Below are 13,506 nucleotides of genomic sequence, written 5' to 3'. Positions count from 1 at the left end.
CCTTTCGGCTGTGTTTGCCCAAATATGGTTTCTTTTCCGCTTCCTGCTCACCTACCATGGAGTTTGTTCTGTTTCCTTAAAAGTGTTTACCCATATTCCCAGTCCCAGGATGGAATGTCTCTGAGGTTGCTGTTTCTAGTGAACACTGTGGATGTTGTTACAGATTTATAACCTATTCTATTGTTCTAAAAGATAATTTTATGCATTTTTTTTATTGTTGTTTTAAGTGCAACATAATGTCTGTGTTCGATTTTGTTCTACTGTTTCTTTTTTCAGCTTGAAAATTGTTTAATTCAATAAAAAAATGTAAAACTAAAAAGGATTTTGCTGCAGTATTACACTGAGTGGTTTTTCATCCAGAATGACTTCAAAATATTGTTAAAATGTCTGACATCTTCTACTGGCATGGGTTATGGTAACCAATACAAGCTAAGCTAAGCTTGCTGTTTTGAATTTTGGTAAGGCATTTTTTCAGGAAGAACTGGAGAACAAATTCTCTACAGAACCCACTCTTGCAGAAAGAAAAATCCCCGGAAGGTCTGACCCCATAGACCTTAATGTCACCCACCAAAAAGGTTTGATTTAACCAAATGAGCAGATTTAGTTCAGTGGATGACTGATTATGATATTCTATTCAGAGCAATGGACCGATGTTATCCATTTAATGACTTAGATAATGTATAGAAAATGTGAAATGAGATTTATAATTGCGTATTTACGTATTTGCGTATTTACAATTTGTGTTCATTATTATTTAGTAGTTAAAATAAACCTGTATTCACTTTAAAGATAAAAAAAACTGTAGGGAGATCATTGAAAACAAAGTACATGAATATTAGGACCTGTATGTTCACATTGTAGGGAACCAAAACCTAGAAGCCCTGAAGCAGATAGTGACCTAATGGACTGAAATTGTTCTTGTCTGTACCCCTACCTATGCTTCACCATAGCTCACATGGCCGTCCACCTTAATAGTAAATTAGTAATGACAGTTGGTAGGGGACAAAGCCAAGCATGAGTTCAGTTTGTGAGGGCATTATTTGAACATTAAAATGCTCCAGCTTTTTGAGTTCCTGGTTTGCTCTCAATGGCAAAACTACAGATCACTTAGCCTTAAATCAAAATTTTGAAGGGGTGCTCTGCAACCTCTCTCTGCGGCAGTACATGTCACTGATCTCAACATGAAGTATCTCCAAATCAAATGCAAGTAGCAGGAGAGCTGCCAGTATTGGCAGTACACTACTAGGGACCAGGGCTGTGGATATTGCCTGAATTTGCCAAGGAGGAGTGGGGAAAGGGAATTACATTTTAACCTTCAAGCTAATCTCTAAATTCCCATCAGCTCACCTGTTTTCAACATCAAGAGATCTATTTAGGGCCAGGGTGTTAATAGGATTGTGAAGTTAATACTGGGGTGCACTAACCGTGGTGCAGAAATTGGTACTAGACACTACCAGACTGCATTAAACAGTGGAAGAAGCCTAAAGTAGGATGGCTAAGTACAATCTGAGCCTACTTCCTATGTACACTGCACACATATCTGCACTCCTTTTACCCACATAATATGCTTTAATTACTGTGCCACTTCAACAGCTTCCCAGACACACATAAACCTCAGCACAAAGAGTCATTTTAAAAAAACAAAACCCTCTGATTAACTTTTAAACTCCTTTCTAGGCACATAATATAGACTGAGAGCTAACACTATCTGAGCCTACCTTAAAGAAGTCGAGGACTATTTAGCAACCACAAACTGTTTATGCAATAGGGTTGTTTTTTTCAGTCAGGGTTCCAAGGTCCCCACTGTTCAACACTGTGTACAAGAAGAAAAACAGAATGAGGAAAATCAAATGATATCAAAACGCAGAAACCATAACTCAATATGCAAAACCACCCCTTATTAATTTGCAAAGCTGCTCTGTGAGGGGCCCACATCCAACTAGATATCAGTTACACAGATATACTTTTAATAAATGCCTATATAAATGCTTAAATATTCAAATGGGACTGTGTGGTAGTACCCTGACTGGCTTCCCCCACTAAAACACTTCTTGTGCAAAGTGCCACTTCGGCGTTGGGTGCCTGGCACTTTCAATGTGGCACTTTAACGAAGGCACTTCTACAAAAAGCAAGCATAAACATTAGTGTTCCACATCAAGCTGTCTGTAAGTTCCATATCTTTTCCTTTTCCCTCAGCCTTACCCCCTGTCCACCCTCCAACAAGCTCATACTAATCAAATTCTTTTTAGTAATGCCTTCTCTCCTCAAACTCTCATTTGAAGCGTGGCGCCGACGCACAGCGGGACAACCACCCCATCGACCAAGCCTAGATGGGCTAGGGAGAAGAGGAAGAGTCCCGGTGTGCGTTGCAGCTCCCAGGGATAAGAGGGTCAAACCATCCCAGCAAGAGTGGTCCCCATGACTGCAAGACTATGGAAAAAAGTGTCAAAAACTAAGACACAATTGTAAAAAAAGAAAATAAAAAGGAATATGGATGTTGTCAAAACTAGATAACTATGTGTGTTGGTAATTATTTATAAAACCACCTAGTAAAAAGGTGGTATCTGACTAGTGAAAACCATGAATGGGAAATCACTAATAGTCAGAGGGTATGAGGCAAATCATGGTCACACGTCTCCATCTCTATGCTGCATAGCAAAAAACCTCTCCCTCTCCTCCTGCACCTTTCCCTCCATGCTCAAACATGCACTGGTTACCCCCATAATTAAAAAACCCTCACTGAACCACACCTATCTGAATAACTTAAGACCCATCTCCCTGCTCCTGCTTGCCTGCAAGCTTCTTGAATGCCTTGTCCACAACCGTATGAGCTCCTAACTCACAGACAACAACTTTCTCAATCCCCTTCAGTTGGGCCCTGCCTATTCGCTCTCTATACCTCTTCCTTTGGCCAGTTGATAACCTCCAAACTTAAACTCAATCTTTCTAAAACTGAGCTTGTAATATTTCTCCTAGGTGTGATCATAGACTCTGACCTTTCCTTCTGCCCACGTCCAATCACTGGCTAAATCTTTCCACCCTAACCTCTGCAACATTTCCAAAATTTGCCCTTTCCTGATTAAGGACACCACAAAAAAGGTATTCACTCCTTGGTTATTTCCTACCTTGACTACTGCAACCCCCTCCTTACTGACCTACCTTTACACAGGCTATCGCCCCTTCAGTCTATTATGAATGTTGCTGCTAGACTAATACACTTTACTAACCAATCTGTGACTGCTGCTCCTCTCTGCCAATCTCTTCACTGGCTTCCCCTACCTCATCATAAAAAATTCAAAATACTAACTAGAACAAACAAAGCCATCCACAACATTACCCCCAGGATCATCACCAACCTCCTCTGCGGATTTCGCCCAGATCGTGCTCTCCACTCCTCCCAAGACCTCTTGCTCTCTGGCACCCTTGTTACCTCCTCCCATGCTCACCTCTAGGACTTCTCGAGAGCCACTCCTATTCTCTGGAACTCCCGCCCCCAGTATGTCCAGTCAGCCCCTACCCTGTCTGCCTTTAGGCGATCCATGAAAACTCAGATCACCCCCTGCAGCTATTACCTTTTGTACCACCTCCTCCTCCCTTTAGATTGTAAGCTCCATGAGCAGGGCCCTCCCATTCCTTCTGTATTGAAATGTATTGTAATCATACAGTCCCCCTTTACATTGTAAAGCACTGCATAAACTATTGACACTATATAAATCCTCTATTATAATAATAATAATCATAACACGGTGCCCTAACATAGCAGTCAGCAGACTCTCAGTAAATATTGGGCGACAATATGTCCCCTCCCAATAGTTACAATTTATGTTGTGATGGGGGACTTGCGCACTGACACAATGCTTGAAACTTCAAAACACTTGCGCCTGGGTTTCAATTGTACACCCAATGTCATGATGTGTATTTCTATATGCTTGTTTGTTTCATTCATTTATTCAAGTTCATCATCAAGTTGATCATCATTATTCAAGTTCATAATTCATTCAAGTTCCTATATGCTTCCATGCACTGTTTATGTAAAATCCTCTCAAAAAAAATTATTGAAACAGAAATGCTCAAATATTCATAAAAGAGGGGAAAAAAACTCCCGTAAGCTCAATATTAACCAATATTGTAAAGATCTAAAATACTGATGTGCTAACTTGAAATGATGTTTCAATTAATACATTGAGCATTTAAAAACTCAACTTACTCTGGGGGGATCAGATTATCAGTTCAAGAACATGTGGTTCCATCCTAGTAAGCTAAGGAAATGGCTCCAGCTCTATGTTGTAAAGAAATAGGTGAGTGCAAAATCTTGTGCAGCTCTGCATAGAAACCAATGAGCTTCAGGTTTTTTTTTTCTTTTTTCAAGCCTTAAATGAACAAGTTGAAGTTAGAAGCTGATTGGCTACAATGCAGAACTGCACTAGATTTTTCAGTCTACAGTTTTGGTAAATCAACCTCAAAGTCTGTAGAAGAAAGGGGAGTGTGTTGTAAGATCCACAATGTAAATAATTCCAGTGCAGATCTTGGACACTACCCCAATATAAACCAACACAGCAGGTAAATATCAAATTCCAAAAGTCAACTATGGAAGATCAGTTAGCTGTGTCCTTAATGCACCTTTAGAAAAAAGGTTTTTCATTATGCGTGTGCTCCATGGACACAAATTGCTCCTGGTAATACTAGCTGTCACAGACATGGATAAAGTTTAATCCATAGATAACTTACAAAGTAGGATGTCACTTCATAAATGTTCTATATTAATAGAACAAACATTCGTTCTTGAGCACCTTTTTCCAGTTATCCAGCTGCTGATGGGGTGAGATTAGACTTTTTCCTTGTTTTTTAATGTGTCTATTCCCCCATGGAAATGATTGTTGATTATGAATGTGCACTTATGGGCAGTTGGATCTTACAGCACAATGATTATATAGTCAGTTAAAGTCTTTGTGCAATGAACTATACCAAGACCATAAAAATCTAAGTGCTTAAAATGCATTAAGACATTTGAGGGGGTCAACTGAACTGTATTCTCTGTGGAATAGGTTGCTTATCTGTTCCTGATGTATGAAATTGCATTTTGCATGTTGCACATACTGGCTTACTGAGTGTTTGTACCTGCTCTACAGAGGTGGAGGACTCGAGTCACATGACTTGACTTAAGTCACCAGTTTGAGGACTTGAGACTTGCTTGACTAAAATTAATAAAAGACTTGACTTGACTTTGACTTGGTATTCATGACTTAAGACTTGACTTTGACTTGAGACCTATGACTCGAAATTACTTTACTTTTTGAGTTAACATGTTTTTAGTGACTGTGGTGTTGAAACATGACCGGACGAAGGATTTTGAGCTGTTTGGGCATTCAAAGGGTTTCTTTAATATGCCAAGAAAAAAGCACTAAGCAGTTTTGTTAATGTTGAAAATAAAACAAAACCTTTGCTGACCACTGACTTTTAACTGATTTAAAGGTGAAAATTGGGGTAGATCAGTATTTTGACTTGATTTGTGACTTGACCAAAATAAATGACTTGACTTGCTTGACTTCTAGCAGGGACTCGACTTGACTTGCTTGCTTTTCGCCACAGTAACTTGGGACTTGCTTGAGACTTGAAGGTTAAGACTTGAGACTTGCTTGTGACTTGCACATGTGTGACTTACTCCCATGTCTGCTGCTCTAAAACAATAGAACTTTTATGAAAAAAACACTGGGGTTTGAGGCCTAGTACACATTATTCGTTTTTTTTCCATTCAACCCAGAGAGCTGAACGAAGAAAAAACTGAAGAGCTTGGGAGAAACCGCAGTACTAACCGTGTGATGTTATTACAGCGATCTTCCCTGCTGAGCTATTGTGGTTGGACAGAATGCCCCCGCCCCACCAGAACACACCAGTTAGTGCTCTCAGCCATTGGCTGCCAGCTTCTGTCAGACCAGCTGCCATACACAAGGGCTGAATATCAACCAGTTTCTGATGAGCTGGCTGATGCCGCCCCATGTGTACGGCCCTTTAATACCACCTGTAAATCAAATGCTATTCAAGTCTGCAACAAAAAACATCTCTGGGAATTCCTTACCTTTGCAGTGGACAAAATTTCCTTATGTTAAAAGGAATGTATAAAAACATACTTTATTATTTGTTAAAAACATATGTATAAAATGTATAAAAACATCAAATAATAAAGTATGTTTTTATACATTCCTTTTAACATAAGGAAAGTTACCCATATTAAAGTAATTTGCCTTAAATTGCTATCAGCCAGAAGTTCCAAAGCATACCTGCTCTGCAGACACCTGCTCTGCAGACAGGAAGTAAAGTGTTTACTTCCTGTGTCACCAGGATGTGCTATAGATCGATGTTTTTATACTACCTGCTCTGCAGACACCGGAAGTTAGACAATTTGCTTCCACCTGTATAAATAAAGCGGAAGTGACGATGCGCCAGTACTCCTGTCTAAGTAGAAGTCCTATGGGAAGAAACCGGTCAGATTAGGAGGCGCATACGTCACACACAACTTGCGGTCCGTGCTGCAGCCGGCCGCAAGCCTTTGCAGGAATTCGTATGCCTATGTTTATGCTGAAAACAAGACATCTAATTGTAAGTGCAATATCAACTGTTTTTTGAATAAATCTCAAGGGTAATACACTATTAGTCCTCCTTTTTCCTTTAATACACGGTGGTTTTGTGAGCTTGTGAAGAAGGAGGAGGCTGTGTTTCTTGCTGGTACTCGTTGCCATCTAGTGGAGAAAGAAAGGTAGAGCGGTTCTACATCCCACTTCAGGATTTTAAAGAGGAAGCAAGGCGGTGGTTTCACTGAACAAGTGCATACCTATTACCATCTGGTAAGAGGCTAATTCTTGGTGATTTACACGTGGTGTTTGTTCACAAGGAAATTGGATATTTTTTCAGCACAAGAAAATATAGTTGCACCTTATTTATTTCCGTTTGGTAAGGATGAATTTCACTCTGTGGTGGATACACGTATTATTTGGATAGAATACAATTCTACTCACCTGCACAATATTTATGGACACTTATGAACTTTTATGTTTATGCACCAATTGATTTGTATTATTAATTGGCTTCACAGATTGATATATGTTATATATATTTACGTTTGTTGATTTGGTTCACATATAGATATATGTTATATATTCATTATTTATTTGTTGTTTAGCGCACCCCACACTACATATACATTTATCCATATTCAAAAGCACTGAATACCGGGAGCAGCTTCAACACACTATCAGCGCACCCATCCCCCCTTACAACATTGTTTAATTATATGGGCAGAGCGTTCACGATCCACACTGGAATTTGATACATTGGGGTTGATTTACTAAAGGTAAAGAGACTGTTCACTTTGCAAGAGAATTTGAACCAGAGCTTGGTAAATGAGATAAAGCTGCTGACTTTCATCATCCAATCATGTACAAACAAAAATGCTGTATTTTTTTTCCTTGCCTGTAGTTGGGTAATTTAGCTAAGGGAAATTTTACCACATTCACTGCAACCTCCGTTGAAAAATTAACAACCTATTTACCTTTAGTAAATCAATCCCACTGTTGATCTTACTGACCTCCTCTTCTTCTACAGACTATACATGCAGATTCATATTTAGCAGAGCCATTCCTTCTGCTCATTAGGATGGAACCATGTTTAAAGAATAGTATGGAAATAGCTATAGCCCGTTCCTGGAGATCTCCGGTGGTGCCGATTGAGCTGCTTAAGGCTAAGCTGACCTGGATCAGGATCAACCAGAGGATGGTGGCCATCCTTCAAGATAAAATGCACCTCTTTGAGAAGACTTGGGACCCCTGGGGGAAATACCTGGCGGGCTCACCGTGAACAGGGGGATTATCCCCCATACAATGGGATCAGGTGGCTTATTTGAGTCGCCTGTGCCTTTCCTTCGCGGACCTGGACGCCAACTTTCTGTTGCTTCTATTCCTCACTCTATCCTTTTTCCATTTCTTCTTCTTTTTTTTTTCTCTTTTCATCTCTCTCCTCTTCATGCCCTTTTCCTTTCTCTACCACAAAGTGATTTATGAAGACATGGTTATCTTAGGGCCATTGTTGACCCTCTGCTGCTGCTTGTCGCAGCTATTATTTATACTTGCCAATTCAGTGGTTCTTTTGTGTCAATGCTGGAGGTGAAGATCTCCAATACTTGCAATAGTTCAGCGGGCTGGGGGCTGGGTGACCGCTCCCCCCTCGGGGCACAGTGAGTTCCCCTGAGGGCGGCGGAGGGGGTGCAGTGGGGCCCGGCCCTGATGGCAATGCTCCGGTCCACGGAAAGAGCTGGTGATGTGTTTTTTCAGATGTGTATGTCACTGCCTTAAACTCCTCTGATGACCATGTCGATTGTTTAGTGTTAATTTGTGTTATCTCATACTATGGTTGTTAACTGTAAGCATCTTTGTGTCTTTTTTTTCTTACAAAATGAATAAACATATTGAAATCTAAAGAAAAGTATGGGTTTGCAAAATACAAACATTCATACTTACCTAGGTGGATGCAGCACTGATCCAGGCTGCATCTCTTTCACCCGCTGTCATAAAGACCATGAACTGAGCGATCAAACATCACTGCTGGCTCAGCTCTGAGTCTTCAGTGAGCAGAGAGATGGTGACTGTCATTCATTAGCTCTCTGCTCTGCCCCTCCAGTGCTCAGTGGGCTGAGGAGGAGTCAGGAGGGGCTAGCTTCGTTTCCCATCGGCTCACTGGGAAGCTGACTCATCTGCTGGTCCAGGAATCTGGGTGGATCCCGACTGATATAAGTGATATTAATTTAGCCATGCTTAAATTCATTTATCCAGAGGCCCCCTTTATGAACTGTAACTATTTTAAAGAATTTAGTTTTTCTATAGGATGCTGAGTCTCAAAGCTATGAGCTTCCTTCAATTGTTTTTTGTTTTTGTTTCCTCCCATTGTGTTTTACTGCTAGAAGCATATTCTGTTTCGTAGTCTATATTATTTCAGAATCTGTCTTTCCTGGGCTGCTTCCTGAATGTAAACATTCCTTGTCTCTTCTTTTGTGAACACTTTTCCTGCTTTCTATGCATGATGAAGTAATTGTATAACGTATTTTTAGTGGTCTGGGAAGACTAATTGTTACATCCCCTTTTTGTACTGTATATAAGCTGTCTTCAGGATACATATATTCGAATACACCATTGAAACACTAACCTGTCTAGATGTTGTATTTCCGAGCGCTCGTATATTCTTTGCAGATTGAAGGGAGACTGGCCGGCAGAATTATACCTACCAAGGGGTATTACCTTTCAGAACTGGTGTCAGAAGTGGGATGTGACTTTGCCATCAGAGGTAAGTGAGACTATTCTGTCTTATGACACCCTGATTGCAGGCACATTTCTAAGAACCCTAGTGCTGTGGTAGCACAGGAGAATAGGTCTGTTTGAGCTGAGGTAGCTCACAGATAGATTATTAGCTGTTTGAGCTGAGGTAGCTCACAGTCAGATTATTAGCCTAGGCAAATTTAAATAGTGGTAGGAATGCTCCCTTCAACCTGCTAAGAGTGATATGCATGTTTTTTGTTTATTGTGCTTTTTATTATATTGCTTATTGTGCTGTTGTAAGAATGAAATGTCAGTTGGTAAGTTAAATGAACTGTTTTGTCACTTTGGTGTAGAGATTTAAATTCATTTACTTTTATGTCTAATAAGAGGAAATTATTTGTCACGATTACTGGTTTGACATATATGGAAACTGTGTATATATAATTATATATGACTTCTAAAAATTGCGCCTGCGGACTGTTATATAACACACTGTTCCTGATAGCGACAGTCACATTATTACTGTAAAAACTGACTGACCGATCGTAGGTTATCAGACAAATCAAGATAAATGTTTATTATGTGTATTGTTTGTTTGTCTATAATGGTAGGAAAACCTTCTTGATAGCCACAATACCTGGGAGTATCAGTCAAGACTCTGAAAGGGTTTTTTTTTTGGGTTGTTCCAAGAAGGGAAATTCAGAGTCGAAATTTTAAGGTTTAATATACATATACCAAGTGGCTTTTCAGGAATGTTTTTTAACCATAAAAAGGGTCTAAGGACCCAGATACATTTAAGTGAATTTGTAAATCTTAGAGACATATTTCTTTTATGGTTTTGTGAATTTATACTAAAGGTTTATTTCTGATGCTGGCCATACACGATACAATTTTCTTACAATTTTCTTACAATTTTCTTGAAATTTACCTTCAGCTATGTAGTACAAACACCTACCTAATTGGATACAAATGAATATGTTTAATTTTGACCTCTTATTATGTGGTTTGTGGTGGATCTAACAGAAAATTGTGATAAAGAGTTGTCCGGACATGTGTGGCCAGCCTTAGAGATATTAGGATACAAGTAAATATTTTAGTAAATGTTTAGTTGTAATGTAAAGTACATGGAAATGCGGGGAGAATTGGTTTATTTATGCCCTGTATTAGTACAATAGAATAGGAAAAAGCTATGTAGAGCTATTAGAAGTGAAAGTGAAAGTCTTTAAACACATAGATATAGTCCACAGCGATTGCCTATAGACAGAAGACAGGTGAGACAGGTGAGTTTTGGGCAGTTAGGTGTCACTGCTGAATAGCACAGTCTTATAATTCAAACATTTGTTGTTAATTTAAAGTCACAGTACATGTTAATTGTAAAACAGCAAGTTTCTGATTGGGCTACAAAAACTTTGGAAGGTTTTCAAAAAGCCATAACAGAAAGCGATATGGCTGGCTTTTTTGATCTGTCTGAAGAAAAACAGCCTGTCAGCACGCATTTCCAAAGGCCTTATCAGAAGAAGCAAATCAAAGAGTAGGACATTTTAAACATAGGCCCCCCCTACAATAATAATATTACCTTACAAATACCCAATACCCCTGACCAAACCTGTACCCCACAGTTTCATTCTCCAAGGCAGGTGTAGTTTTCTTCGTAATGTCAGACAAGCACAAATTTTTGCTTCTCTAAAGACCTTATCGTATACGCTTTAAGCTACTACATTTCCTTACGCGAGGGGAAAAGAGGGGGGTCACTTCTGGAAATGCAGCTAGCATTTCCTAATTTGGAAGAGTTGTAGGACTAACAGTGCCAGCATTCCCACACATATGCAATTATTTTTTTTTTTTTAAGTTTTTTGGAGTTTTCCATTTATACATTGTGTATAAAACATAGAAACCTCTGGAAAGAGTAATAATAGTGAATAGAAAACACAATTTTATTAGGCAAAACATTAATTGCCGTTGTCGGCAGGATATTTTGAGATAATTTATTATAGAATTATAGAATAAAATTATATTTTGCAAATGTTCCCCTATGTGAAGGGGAGCCTTCCTGCAAAATTTTGAAAATTGGCTATTTGCCAAGAAAGCGTTCAAATGTCATATCTTTGTTTCTTATAGTTATAGAATTTATGAAAGAGTTACCGCAATTAGTGTGACCATTGGACCCTGTTAGCACAGAGCCAAAAGTTTCAAATCAGATTAACTTTTATCTGATTATAGTTCTTGAATGATATTTTTACGGTTATCCTCTATTGTAAGAGGGGAACCTCTGGCCAGATTTTTGTTAGAGTAGCATGAAGCCAAAAAGTTTTTTTGGAAAATTGTCACTAAGCCACAAAGTTTTTAGTTCTTTATCTGCAAGTGGTATCTGATATGCCATCTCTACTGACAGCCATACCATCCGATGCTACCCACTTTACAGTGATTGGTTTAAGTAATGTGTTTTTTTTTTTAAGCGTCCTATTGGACAAGGAGACACAGCCATCTTTGTTTCTTGTTTTTCAGTCCAGGTAACTGACCTGGTGTAGAAATGCCTTAGGGGCTAAATAGACAATTTGGTTGTCTGTTCTATAGTTCTCCAGACCACGCAAGAGGGGATGGACACCTGCTCATGGGTCAGTCCCGCTACAATATGTATATGACATATGTAGTCACTCTGTGGAGGCCAGTCAGAGCGAGTGAGTTTATTGAAGAATTGTACATGTATGTGGAAACAAAGTGTCACAGGAATTATGACAGTGGTGTCAGGAAAATGTTTTTTTACCTTGGTTTTGTTCTCACAGAGGGTGATAGTAGAGTCAGTCATATAAGAAGTGGGTCTTGCCAGCCCACAGTGGGTCTTGCCCGCCCACAGGATCATTGCTTGTTATGGATCCGGACTGCTCCTATCTATAATAACATTTTGAGACAAACCACAGGTCCAGATATGTCACAAGAAATGTTAAATACGTTTATGTATCTGAAAAATGCTATGGTTGTAGCGCCTGCACTGGGCCTCCCAAATCATGGAAAAATGTTTTGTGTTTATGCAAGGGACAATTGTAAGACCATGACAGGTGTACTTGCCCAGGAGTATGGTGGTAGACTTTGCCCTATAGTTTTTTAGTTTTTGTCCAAAGATGGTCGCAATCCAGGCCTAAAGGCATGCCTGAAGTGACTCTGAACATAGCACATAGCATCTTGTGAGATGGTAATAGGAATGGCCACATCATTTACCCTAGGTAAGCCCCAGTTTTAAATGGGCTACTGGTATTAAAGGGTGTGTTACACTCAAACCTGATATATAGGCAGCCATAGAAGGAGCAGAAGATGTTTTTGTAGATAATTTCCTGCTCCAGGCCAAAAGATCACACATTATCAAAGCTACAAACGCATGCTACAGAACAGGTTTTAAAGGACTTAGGTGATGTTTTAGAAAACGTTGTGAATAGCCTTTTTCTAAAAGAGGGGAGCTCTTGTGTGTATCCCCGCAGCTAGCGCCCCACTGTTTATTGCCTAGTATTATGGAATTGGACACAGGGGGTGGGAAAGAACATATGAAGTATTACTGACAGTTTAATGCAAGCATATGTTGCTAGGTGCATCACCTGTATTAGGAACAAACAATCCAAACAAACAGGCCAAACGAGCATCTCCAATATCCATCAAACCTTTTCACACATCTACAAATAGATTTCACATATAGGCCCAAAGCAGGGAAGAAATAAGAGTTCTTTTAGTCAATAGTGGACGTGTTTAGCAGATGAGTGGAAGCATTTAGGACCACAAAAAGGGAGATGCCCACACGGTGGCATGCATTCTCAATCAGGAGATTATTCCTGGATGGGGGTGCCTGCTTCGAATTAGTTCTCATATTGCTCATGCTTTCATATCAAAAATATGCCAGGAACTAGTTAAAATCTTGAAGATAGATTATTATCAGGTACAATGGAAAGAATGAATAGCACAAATAAATACAAATTAAGAAAAGAGTAATTGAAACTTTGAATCAAGTGGTACGGAACAAAAAGTTGCTCGCATCTCTCTTTTCTCTTTACAGGAAAATACCCATCCTTTCAGAGGAGGAGACGTAGTGGTGATGAAGCTGCTGCCCAAAAGAAAGAAACAAAAGGATTTCGCCTACGGCCCAGAGACCACCGTGGTAGCAGTTACCAGGACCGCTGTTTTGACCGAACACAGCCCTACTTGGATCCATGGCACTAGA

The 13,506-nt window shown here is 39.5% G+C and overlaps 1 pseudogene across 1 annotated transcript in view; it reads left to right on the top strand.

The window, feature by feature from the left end:
• Positions 1 to 7,851, top strand: part of LOC309563322 — a 44,142-nt pseudogene extending 36,291 nt beyond the window's left edge. Inside the window, exon 3 of the transcript in view lies at positions 7,600 to 7,851. The product of the transcript in view is annotated as an uncharacterized misc_RNA (transcript). The remainder of the gene's footprint in view (positions 1 to 7,599) is intronic.
• Positions 7,852 to 13,506: the final 5,655 nt, after the last annotated feature.

The sequence above is a fragment of the Pelophylax lessonae genome (assembly GCF_965119305.1).
Source record: "Pelophylax lessonae genome assembly, chromosome: 9".
NCBI lineage: Eukaryota > Metazoa > Chordata > Amphibia > Anura > Ranidae > Pelophylax > Pelophylax lessonae.
This window is presented reverse-complemented; position numbering and strand designations above follow the sequence as displayed.